Here is an 8292-nt window from a genome sequence, read left to right as displayed (position 1 = left end):
GGCATTCCCAGATCTTATACGTTGAATTGTAATACCAGTTCAATCCCTAGGATGCAAGCGTTTCTGTCATAGACCGTTCCTTTGAATCCCAGTAGAGATGACACAGTTCATGTTATGTTTTATAACACCTCCCATTCCCACCTGCTCTGCACGCAGGGCGCTTGTTCATGTGAGTACACAACCGAGGCTCACATGTGTCAGGTCAAGCTGTCACTGAATTTTTAAGGAGTATTTCAGCTGTTTACTGAAGGATTAGAAAAACTGCAACTGACACAGTGTAAGTTTTAGTTGGGAGCAAAGCCAACTAATGGTGTGGGGATTGGGAGAGAGGGAGATGCCAGTAAGTCTGTAGAGTAGTTCATCCTTCACATAGGCACCCTTTTTTCAAAATGAAGGAGGCACGGGAGGTGATCTGTGTAGATGAATCTAGGCCTAACAAGGCTGTGGAGTGGCAGGGATTTGCTTTGCTTTTCCCATGTTTTTATCACATCTGATTTGTATACCCAAATTTTGCACTCTCTCTTTTTACTGCCTTCAAAACAGTTATAATCTGCACAGCTATCAAGTCTACTGTTGTCCATGGACTGTTTCAGGATCCAAGTTACTGACATGTCTATGCAGAAGATACACCAGAGTTTCTTTGTGGTCTCTTGAATGTAAGGCTTTAAGATTGCAGGAGGGTTTAGATGCCATGGTTAAGGCACTTCCCTCATCCATTTCAGCCACGTCCATTCCAGCCATCCAAATTTTTTGTCCCTGGAGCAATGATGACTTAATGGGACAGGTAAGCTTCCACTGCTTCAGTTTGTAGCCTGGTATATTAATATTAAACTGTGCTCCTGAAGAATTGCTGTGTCCCTTATTGAGCAGTTCCTGCCAAGAGCAGCAGCCTTGGGCACAGGGGTGGGACGGGCAGATGGGGATGCCCCAACAAAATCCACCTGCGGCAATGGGAGCAAGCCCTCAGACACCACTGTGGTCCTGGCAGCTAAGACACTGCTGACAAAGTATCTTTTAACTGCAGCCCCTTGAAAGTGCACCGCTCTTGCCCTGGAAGTCACAGTTTACACTAATAAGCTCACTGAAGTCAGTCACTAGTATGATTCAAAACCATTTTAAAAAGCACTGAAATCTGTTTTGCCCAAGAGGCAGCAAAAGTAGAGAAAACAGTAGCTGACCAGGTGATTTTGTGCTGTGTCAGGTGATGCACTTACATTTGCTTCCAGAAGTGTTTGTATATAGTTTGACTTTTAGCTAGGAGAGATAAGCCCACGTTCAGATTGGAAGATTTAGGTGCTAATGGAGTTTTCCACACAGTGTTATAATTAATAGCTACACCAAAGATGGCAGCAATGAGGACAAAATTGATTTCAAAAACTACAGAAGTTACAAGATCTGTTTTGAATATGCTTTTATACTTACATATTTTCACTTAGATGTCTGCAAATAGATCTATCTATATTTATAAATGCAGAAAGAGATTCACTATGACATGTATACATGAATAACAGCATACTACAGTCTCTAATACCATCATGTCTGATTTTCTATATTATTTTCTATATTGTAATACTTTCTAAGTTTTCATTGCACTCTGAAATAAGACTGTCAGTCTATTATCTTTCGCAAATTTTTTTCACAAGTTTGCACAGAAGAATGTGGAGTTTAAAAGAAGAGGTATGCACAATTAGTGTATTATGAACAATGTAATTAATAAAAGCCATGTTAGGCCTGAAAAAAAACAAAAAGAGGCAAAATAAATTTTGTTATTGATACCCATCAGGACCTCTTGCTATTTAGTCAGAGGCAGAAAATTAATATATCTGATGTATGAATGGTTTTCCTGCACTCTTACAGTAAGGTCACATACTCTTATGATTGAGAAAATTGGAGTCCAACCTAGAAATGACACTAGAGGTACAGTGCCATCAGAAGAATAGTCCTGCCCTCCTTCCCCAAATAGCCTTCTGCTTCCATTGATGGTTGTGCAGACATGGGGTCATTTTCCTTGAGAAAGAGCTGCTGGGGAGTGGGTGGGAGCTCCTGGAGAGAGGGGAGCATGGCTCAGCCCTGCCGGCAGCACCCCACAGTTCAATCAGTGTTAACCCAGTGGTGAAACCACACCTTAGCTCCCAGCCTAGCCATGGGCATGTTGCAACTCCTTCTGTTTCAGTTCCACCTCTTTTTGCTTCAGTTCCCCTGTGTCTTAATTGCTCAGGTTTTTACATAACTTTTGGAAGGAAAGTCTGTTCCTGTTTACCAAAGTTGCTATATACGCCTTCTGCATTGCTTAGATGCAGAGAGAAGGAGAAGGAGCATCCAAGTACCTCCTGCGAGGGAGCTGGCCTTTGAAACATGTTTTGCTAGGCTTACCTCAGCCCAGATGCTCCCCGAAGAGCAAGTGCTGTGGCTTTAAGGCTATCGTCCCAGATCCACATCACACCCACATATTTGTCCTCTCTTTGCACAGCCAGTGCCAAGCAGTGACATCTACTATAGTCTCTGGGACACGCTGGTCTCTGCAGCGGAGGAAAAAGGGGACGAGGGGGAGGGTGGCAGCCGGGGGAGAGCACAAATCCCGCTGTGTTCCAGGAGGATGAGTCACTTCCTCGCACCAGCTCTGCGATGCTTTATTTATTGCCGCTCCGCTGATATGAAGCTCAGCTCCCTCGTCCCTCAGCGGCGTCCCGGGTTCGGCCTCCCTGCCTGCTGCCCCATTAATCACGCGGGGCCGTTAGGGAGTGCACACGGAGCGGGAGTCCTGCCCGCCAGTGGCCTTTAGCTGTCTCCAGTTCAATGAAATTACCTTGTGTGAAGACTTGTTTTATGAGAGATTGGTTTATTTGTAACTAAACTACTTCCTCCGTTATTTGATAAGCTCAAATATTTGCTACTGATAGTCAGAGAGTGTCACATTTATTATCCTGTTTCAGACATTGCTTAACTCCTTTGTATTAGGCTTTTTTAACCCCTTTGAGGACAGCAGAAAAAAAGGCTGGAAAAGTCTTAAATTCCTCTTACTCACACTTTGAAACGGATTGGGGTTTATCTTGTAAGGGATGTGGCTTGATTAAATTAAATTACTTTACAGTAATTCTTTATACATTTAACACAATATTCAGCAGGGCTGACTCATGCTATTTGTTAGAAATCCAAAAAAAAAGGAAAAGAAGACTGAAAAATGTCTTTTTCTTCCTTCATATATTGTAACATTTCAAGGTTTAAATAAATGGCTGCATGTGAATGTGAAGCATCATGGTCTCAAGGATGGGGCACATATGTCACTACTAAGTCCTATTTGCTGCCTTGCCCCTGGTGGCCATGTTACCTGTGATCCATTCATGCCTCAGTTTGTGTTTTATTAACCCTGGCTGAAAAACAGACTTGCTTAGCTTTTTGAAGACATCTGATGTCTTTGGAAAAAGAAAAAGCCCTACAGCTTTAAGATGTAAGTAATACTTTTATAATAACCTACTTCCATACACTCTCAATTTTTCCCCAGACTTTTTATTTTCTTTTGTGGAGGTCAAGGGGTTATTATTTAACTATTTACTTCTGAGGACTCCAGCAGTAAATCACAGTCCGAATACAAAAAAGTACTTGTATATGTTAGGAAGAACAAAAGTCCTTAACTGTATCAGAGTGATTTTTAGGAACCCCATCTACCTACTCTGGCTCTGCGGCACTTACAAAACTTTCTTGGGCACTTGGTGTTCCGGTAGCATACATGCTATAAGCAGTGCTGCCTAGCCTAACCTGAGCATTTCAGCTCCTATCTGCAAACACTGAAGATTTCTACATCACTAACCCCCAGAAGGTATGCTCAAATGAGGACAGGGCAGGGAAATGAAGAAACAACTACTCTTTGTCTAATAAAGAGGATTAAGAGTTCAGGGTCTGGGGCTGTGAGATGGGGAGGGTCTCCAATCCCATTTGGTGCTTTTACAGCATCTCAGCTTCAAGATTTTGAGATACCTGAGGCCAGAGGAAAGATCTGTAAGGGAAAGCCCATGCCTGCCACAGCTGGGGAATGTGGTCATTTTTCTGATGAAAATTAGAGAATGGTCATTATTCTTTATTAGAGAATGGTCATTATTCTCTAATGGGGATGGTGTCCTTCCAGGACTACTCACGCATTTTGCACAGAGAGTCTTCAAGGGATTTTGTGTTGGAGCCAGCAGGCTTTGGGGAAGTGCTTTGGGCTGGGGAAACAGCATTGTGCCCAGAGCTTGCGGTGTGTTTGACCGCAGGAACAGCTTGCTGTATTTGTGCTTGTCAGGGGCTGCAGTGAGCCAGTCCTGCTGCTCACAATGCAGTACACTAAATCCTATCTGAAATTAATGGGACTGTTCTTATTTAAAAAAAAAAACCAAGGAAAGGGCTGTCCTACTGAGAACAGGGTGAGACTTGCTGGAAATCTCCCTCGTGTAAAGGAAATACGAGTTTTGTGAAATATATTTTTATATTATCTGCTAAAGCAGATTTGGATAAAAATAAACCAGTTTCCCATCACAGGTATTATTTACCTGAATTTGACTATCTTCTACCTGAATTGCATTTTCTGAAATCATTCTGGAGTACAGACATGAGTGAGATTACAAAAATATTTTTAGAAATGTGAATATTCAAGTCGAGCTTTTAACCTTGCTGAAACATTATAGTCTCTCAAAGTTCAGGGAAACGAGTTTTGTTTCTCTCGGAATTAAAAATGATTGAGGGGAAATACATGTTCACTGTGTGAAGTAGGAAGGAAGTTATGGTTCATTCTTTCTCTGACAGACGTACAGATACATGCAATCACTCGTGTGCTTACAAGCAGATATAGCAAGCTCACTGCACACAGCTAGATGTCTAGTGTGAAGGGAAATATTAAGCCCATCTGAAACCACAAGGATACTAATGCTGACTTAGTACTGTGGCCTTCCGGAGCCTCCCCAGGGGAGACCAGGCCTTTTGCAGGTGGCGAAGTTGATTTCTAACCAAGAGCCTGCTGGTGAGAATCCAAATTGGCTGTTTCAGCTGAGGTCAGGCCTGGAAGACAGGGACTGAGAACTGAGCCTGGGGAGACCGAAGGTTCATTAAGTGTGTGTTTTTCTTGGACTTTGACATGAAGATGCTGCTATTCCAGAGGCAGCTGAACTCTTAAGGTTGCGGACCTCTTCAGAGGTATGGGAGGAGCAAAGCTTCAACTGTGATTTCTGTACCACAACAGGAGATCACAAAGACAGCATTCTCCTTTGACATACCACTTTAAAAAAAAAAAAAGCATTTTCAAATCACAATAAGTTGGATTTTTACAAGAATATATTCTTTAGCTAATTGCAATTTTAAAAGCAGATGTTTCTTCTGTATTTTACCATGTGTTCACTAGAACACAGTTAAGCCCAGCTGGTTGGTGAATTTTTTTTTATACCAGTTTCAAAGCACAAACATATAATATTTAATACAGTGTGACAACACTAGCATCCTGTCAGCAATTACAAACTACATTTATTTCCAAAACCTACATGTAAATTAAAGTGTACATCCTTTTGTGTTCTGCTACTGATCAGAAAAATGTTGTTCCTCTCTTAAAACATCTAGATTCCTGCTTTCTGTACAGATAGTTAATTCAATCAGAGCAGCAACATGGGAGTAAGTCTATGAACCCGGTTTCTTGAAAGAATTAGGTTCTCTCAAAGAAATTAATCTTTGGTTGCAGGAAAAATCTCCACTAAGTACCTCATTTTTTTCATAGGTGTGAACTATATCTATTGCTGCAATGATTGAAATGCTTCTTCTGGCACCTTCTATATTTGGAATTTATTTAATGGGAACCAACTTATACCTTTAAAATATGAAAATATACTTAGTAGGGGAGAAAAAAAATCCATGTCCAGGCCTGTGTCCATATGGTTAAATTCATTCTCTTCCAAAAAATAGGGTGGGTAAGTCCTAGTTACCTATTGGGTACAGTCCTAGGTGAGTGCTGTTTGTGCTTGTCCCTATGTCTTTGAATTTTTTTCTCCTGACCCATGACTACTACTGAAATATTATTCATTACCTTAGTCCTCTGATAATTAGAAATCTTCTGTTTTCTCTTCTTGCCCAGAAATAGTTTATACTAATTTTTTCTTATGCCACCATTATCTGGTAATTTAAAAAAACAAACAAACAAACAAACACTTTTCCATCTATGGTGTTTATCTCCTTGCCTGTTTTCAAGTAACATTATCTGGATCTGCATAGGCTTAGCCTTTATGTCGGTAATCTGAAGAGAGCAAGTTCTTCTAGCTGCATGTGATTCTCAGGGAGAAATATATTTGACTGACCCTCTGTGTTCAGCAGACCTGTGTCCCTGCAGGCGTAAATACCTGTTTTCACTTTTTCCTTTTTGCTGACTCTCTTGGAACTATTATTTTACAATAAGAAAATATGGTAGGCAGTGGTGCAGAGCCTTCTCTGCAAATGGTGGAGACCAACAGTCTACAGTCAAGAAGACACAGCCTAACTTATTAACCACTCGTGTTCACATCTATGCAGGAGGAAGTACTTTGATTTCCTGCAGGAGACAACCACTTGAACTCAAGTATTTTGCTACCCCAGGCTCAGGTGCCTTCAGCTTCTGCTGTTGCACAACTGCAACTTTGAATTATGAACCAAAGCGATATTTTGTGCTGTTGTTTCTGCCACTCAGGTCTTTATCAGAAGTTTTATCTCTTCTATGGAAGACAAAGTCTGACAGGACTTTATTCCTCAGAGTTATGTTATATGTTCTGCTTCCTCTCATCCTGATGGGGTATCTACTGGAGGGTTGTTCATTGTTGCTTAGCTCTGTCTAGATCTAAAACTCTTTCTGTTTTTAGGATGGAGTAGCATACTGGATCCTGCTTACACCGGCACTGTGTCCTGTCTTTCATGTTTGCAAAATTCAGTTCTGCTATGCTTTTGTGTTATCAAAATAGCTATGTTTGTCACTAAACCACAGGAGACTAATATTGTTAGCAACTGTCAGTCTAGCTACCATCTGAGGTTATCCAGAAAAAGAAAAAAGCTCAGAGTCTGCAAAATGTCTATGTGTTCTGTTGACATTATTTCAGCTAAAAATGTCTTAAATAGTGTTGGGATAAATTTTCAGCAATCGGTGTCCTGTCAAAAAGAGTCACAGTCTACAAGTCCTATGTGGCACCAAGTGCACTGGCAGCCCAAGATAGATATAAACCAAATGGAAAGAAAAAGTACGATGAGCTCATGATCTCTGCCAGGAATCGTTGAAGAAAAGACAATAAAGAAAGCATGGGGAAAGAAAGTATGATTTGACTTGGGAGCTGAAATAAGTAATATCTAAATAGATGAAGTCGAAATACAACTTCATAAACAAAATGTCTTTAAAGACTAGTTGGATGCACTTCACTAAGAGAAAGTAGTAAAATGAAAGCAATAGTGAGAACCAAATTTTGTGCAAAGATGCAAGGGCAGAATACTCTAATATCCATCGAAATCATACATATATTCAGAACCAATATTTTATGCATGGTTTATTTCAGTGCTGGAGGGGTTTTTTTTTGTGTGTATGAACTGTGGTAAAACATGAAGCACTTAAACCTTTATATTGGGATTTATTACATGTATTATGAGATACTACAACATGCTTTCCCATCGACTTTACATAGTGGAAATCCTTCTTGTTCCTTTTAGCACTGCCTAGGGAAGATCTGTTTTCACATCTTAATATAGGATTTATTGCAATGAACATCTTCATACAGTGTCAGTATGGTAATGAAATCGATTCCATCTTCATGATTTTAAAATTATATATGGATATATATAGTTTCTTGACTGTTATCTTGGTGCTGCAAATTGCACATAAATTAATCTGCCAGTAATTTAAGGAAAAAAAAAAAATAATCACCAGTTCTTTTAGGTCTGTCTTCTTCTTCCATTGGAGTCAATGGGAATTTTGCCATTGACTTAAGTGGGAGTAGGATCAGGCCCTTAATGCTGTGTATTTACTTTATTTAGGCCAAAAGACACACAGACACAGAGAAGAGACTGTTCAATGGTTGCAGTTTTATTCAGTAAGCTCACTGCTTGCTGGCAGTATGGCACCTCTAACGGAGCAGAATATTACAGCGTTAGGGATTGCTTTTGGCAGTACGCATATTCTAGCATGAGTCAAAACAGTTACGGTTATGTTTTCAAAGTTGTGATGAAATTTTAGCTGTTAGACTGAGAAGTCAGTTGGAAATGTTAGATTGAAAGACTGCATGAGTCTTGTTGGGAAATGGCTGATTCTTAATTGATTTTTTTTAT

The sequence above is a fragment of the Charadrius vociferus genome, unplaced genomic scaffold (assembly GCF_000708025.1).
Source record: "Charadrius vociferus isolate BGI_N301 unplaced genomic scaffold, ASM70802v2 scaffold100, whole genome shotgun sequence".
NCBI lineage: Eukaryota > Metazoa > Chordata > Aves > Charadriiformes > Charadriidae > Charadrius > Charadrius vociferus.
Note: the sequence above shows the minus strand (reverse complement) of the source record.